Source organism: Marmota flaviventris, chromosome 14 (assembly GCF_047511675.1).
Source record: "Marmota flaviventris isolate mMarFla1 chromosome 14, mMarFla1.hap1, whole genome shotgun sequence".
NCBI lineage: Eukaryota > Metazoa > Chordata > Mammalia > Rodentia > Sciuridae > Marmota > Marmota flaviventris.
In genome coordinates this window covers 55,252,882-55,257,666 of record NC_092511.1, presented here as the reverse complement: position 1 = coordinate 55,257,666, position 4,785 = coordinate 55,252,882, and the positions used below count along the sequence as shown (strand labels likewise).

Below are 4,785 nucleotides of genomic sequence, written 5' to 3'. Positions count from 1 at the left end.
AAGCCTGTAATTTAAAGTCATAACACCACCTTTAAAATGGAGATTGAAATACAGTAATATAAAATACATAAGGCATCAAGATGTAGCAAATGTCTCCTCCCATTAGATTTCTATATTTATAAGGGGGCAGTAATATGAAGTTTATTTTCCATATTGATTGTGTAGCTTCTCTATTTAAAACCAAGCAAGTACCACAAGACCCAAATGCTTTTTAATGCCTGCTAAAGAAAAACTTCCTTGTCCTAAATGATAAGTTAAAATAAAATAAAAGTTAAAAGCTTAGAAAAGAAGGCTCCAACTTTTTAAGATATCAAATATTACTTAGAAAACAGTATCTTGATCAGCTGGATATAAATGAACATATGGATTGTATTTACCCTAATATACCAATGGTTTACCATGACATTAAAAGAAAAAAAAATATTAAGTACAGAAAGACTCCCCATAGCCACATACTTGACTTTGAAAACAAAGGAGCTCAAGACATTCAGCAAACTCAAAGCATCCTTTTCCTCACCTTTAAAAATCATGTTTATATATGTATTTTGTTTGACATTTCAAAGCTTTTTCATGATCCTATGTATTGATTTGGAAACACCAGTTTTAAATATTGAACAGTGGTGAAATAAAAATTTTTAATTAGTTAACCATGAGAGTAAAAAATACTATATGGAAAATGATTTTACTTTTACAAGGAAGGAAATGTCACAGGGCCTTTGAATTGGTGGGGGAGGAGGGATATCCTTGCAACAGTGCCTACTGGAAATTACTAGAAATAAATCTTTTTTTTTTTTTAAAATAAAGTTCAAGGTAACATTTAAGTGAATAATTATTTACCATTTTGTTAAATGCTGGTGTGGATGGCCGGCATCATCTATTAGTACTAATGCTTTTTCTGCTTAGAATGGCTCATTAGTTTCTTTGTAGGCTGCACTGGTTTTAAGATTCAAATTCAAAATCTCCTCTGATTTTGCTGTTCCGTTTCTGGCAGCCGGCCAGCAGCAGATATGCATAATATTTCACTGTTAGACCTTGCAAACATTATATCCTGCTGTGCTAAAGAAAACATTGTGTTTCTTACCACATGAAAATAATCCATCACTTTTCAATCAGCACACAAAAAAAGCTCTACCTGTTTTTTCCATCAGACTCAAGAAAAATTAATGGCCCCAATGTGAAAGGTGGACCCTCCATCCATGATCCATTAAAGTACAAACTAATCAAAATATATCTAGCATCTGATTTGCTAAGCAAGATGGAACAAAAGAGGTGTGATGAAAAAAATAGATCCTTCTAAGACCCATACAACCTTATTCTATCAGTATTAACCTTATTTATTTTAAATATGGGAGGACATAAATAAAAGATCATGAAATGAATCTATTGAATTCAATCAATTCAAGTAGACGCTATTTATCTAAAAGAGATGGCTAAAGAAACCTACTGTGGACTGGAGGAAAATTTTTTAGTGGACATGTTTTTAAAAAATAAAGATAGCAATTCCTGGTGCCAAAAATAAATAAATAATACACAAATAAAGAAAGGTTATGAATTCCCCCAGTGGGTCACAAGATAATATATTAAAATCAAAGTTTTCTTTGAGAGTAAAAATACCAGTATTTTGTCAACTTATTCATGCTTTCAAAAATAATTTCAGGCCTTTTGCAATGCTGATGCCATAGCTACTTTTGAGTGAGACACAAAAGCTCTATGCTTTTTGCAGCAATATCTAATCAGAAAGATTAGTAGTCACTTCAAAGGAGACCCCATTAAAAAAATCCATTTGACAACTTTTTAATACTTCCATTGGAGTTGCTTAGATTTCTTTGTTACCCTTGAATTGGGGGAGTTTTTTTTCAATCTCTGTCTCTCTCCTCTCCCTACTTACTCTGTTTTGGCATGATTGGCTCTTTTCATTTACTGCACTTAATAGAAGTACAGTAATAAAAATGTAGACCATAGAATGTAGTGCTAATACTAAGAAGGTATACTGGTAGCTGATTTTTTTCACAGGATGTAGATTATGTTTTAGAACTTCATATTTAGAACAAGACACTGTTTTGTGTTTTTTTTTTTTTTTTAAGAAAGAGAGAGAACTTTTTAATATTTATTTTTCAGTTTTCGGTGGACCCAACATCTTTATTTTTTTAATTTTTATATGGTGCTGAGGATCGAACCCAGCACCCTGCATATGCCAGGCGAGCGTGCTACTGCTTGAGCCACATCCTGAGCCCCAAGACACTGTGTTTTGAACTGGTATTCCAGTTTCTTTTTTCTTTTGTTTCCATCTCCAATTCAAGTTGCAGAAGTCCTAAGGTTGGGCTCCCTAAAGCATATTATATTGGCTTCTCAGTCACAGAGTTTCCATTTTGTTGATGTGCATTGAAAGAGAGAATAGCTTTAGAGTTGGAAAGTTCAAAGAAATCCACTATTATGCATGAGAAAACTGAAGCTCGGAGATTTTAGGTGACTTATTCAAGGACACTTAACTTGGAATGGTAGTTCAATCATCAGGAGCCCCTTGCAGTACTTTCTCCACTACTCCAGTGGTTCTTTTTCTACAGTAGTGCTTCTAAAACTGTAATTCAGTAGGTGGAGACAAGTCCACATTTCTAACAAAGTTCTAGGGCATACTGATATTGGCTTTTGCAGAGCACCATTGAAGAATTCTGTCAAATTGTCAGATTGGTTTTATGGTCCTTTGAAGTCTGACCCTGTCTTCTGCTGGCCTGTATGTACACTCGAATATGATTACTTAGATTATTCACTCACTCATTGAGTATGCTTTGAGTGTCCTGATTTTGTCTTCTTTATGTGTTCATTTACTCTGCCTCTTTTCACTTCCTTGCAATTGAATATCTACTCTTTCATTTTCATTTTCTTTTTTCAGTAGCAAACGTAATTCCCAACTTCTTCTTAAAGACTTTCTTGTGATGAAATATAAAATGAGTTTTCCTTCTTCTGATTTTGTCCATCACTCCTTAGGAGCTTAGCAGGTTGATAACTACTTACTAAACAGAGTAACAAAACAAATGCATAACTGAATAAAATGGCAACATTAAGTTATAGGAGAGAAAAACTAAAATTTCTTTTCTTTTGTTTTAATAAAAAAATTTTCTTGAGTTGTAGATGTACATAATACCTTTATTTTATTTATTTATTTTTTATGTGGTGCTGAGAATTGAACCCAGGACCTCACACATGCTAGGCAAGTGCTCTACCACTGAGCCACAACCCCAGTCAAGAAACTGAAATTTTTGAACTCTGTGGAAAACCTGTGGAATTAATAAAGAGATTTTTCTCCTTTTCTTTTTACTAAATATTATGCAGAAAATTATTCTGAGCCAATTACAGAAAAGGAAACTTAGCAATTTGTAGATTGTTCTAAGTCAAGGATCATAAAACTTATTTTTTTTTATTGGTTGTTCAAAACATTACAAAGCTCATGACATATCATCTTTCATACATTTGATTCAAGTGGGTTATGAACTCCCATTTTTACCCCAAATACAAATTGCAGAATCACATCGGTTACACATTCACATTTTTACATAATGCCATATTTGTGACTGTTGTATTATAAAGTCTTAGGTAGTCAATGTTACAGCCAAGAACCATACAGTGGGTCTCCTTGAAGTGGTGGTGAAAGTCATGTCAGGACAAGAATTTAGAAAGTTTCTTCCATTCTGGGACCAAGTATTGGTTGAAGGGAATACAGCCAAAACTGTAACTGTAGGAGGATTATGCTTCTAGAAAAATCTCAAGGAAAAGTATTACAAGCAACACTAGTAGCTGTGAGATCAGTCTCTAAAAGAAATAGTGGAGAGATTCAACCAGTTTGTTTGAAAGATGGAGATAAAGTTCTCCCAGAGTATGTAGGCACCAAAGTAGTTCTAGAAGACAAGCATTATTTTTTATTTAGAGATACTGACATTCTTGGAAAGTATGTAGACTGAAATAAATCACTGTTGAAACAGCATTGTACGAAGCTGCCCATTCCACTGAAGTTCTGAAATCTTTCATCATGTAAATAATTTCCATGTCTCTCTTTTATAATAAACTGATGATAATCTAAACTAGTGACATTCGTTGTCTCTAAAGTTTAGCTTCCCTGTATTTGTATAAACATTTCCAAATAAAATATGGAAAAGAGAAAAAATATTACAGCAATTGTAGACCATATGATCTGCATAGCAATTAACCGCGTCTATCACTGTAGCAGGAAAGGAGCCATTGGCAGTTTGTGAAAAAATATATATGGCAGTGTTCAATATTGCCTCATTTACAAAAAGAGGCAGCTGCCAGATTTGGCCTGCCTATAGTAATTTATCAATTGCTATAATAGATTGTACCCTAATATATTCTGAACAAAGAGAGGAATTATCGAATCCACAGTTGTTAATTGTAGCTTAATGAACTCTGAGGAACTGGGCTAGGCCAGGCCAGGGAAGAGTGAAAGTGGGCAAAGCAAGGAATCTAACTGACTTTTTCATAAAAATTACCATTTATGGAAACCCTCCAAATCATATGTCACTCATATCCAATCTCAATTTTCAAAATGCTGCTACACAAAGGTGTGGCCTGTGGGTCATATCATCGGCAGTACCCTGCTTGTTACAAATGCATCAACTCTGTCCTCAGCTTTGCAGAGTTAACATTAGCAGAGTCCACACTTCAACAACATCTTCAATTGATGCATTTTATAATGTGAGATTTCTGAAAGTGGTTTGTCAATCATCTGCATCAAAATTATATCAGGGCTGGTAACAATGTGAATTTTGGGCC

General features: G+C 34.0%; 1 pseudogene; it reads left to right on the top strand.

Moving 5' to 3' along the window:
- Positions 1-3,651: 3,651 nt before the first annotated feature.
- LOC114091798 (10 kDa heat shock protein, mitochondrial pseudogene) lies at positions 3,652-3,956 on the top strand (annotated as a pseudogene).
- The last annotated feature ends 829 nt before the right edge of the window (positions 3,957-4,785 follow it).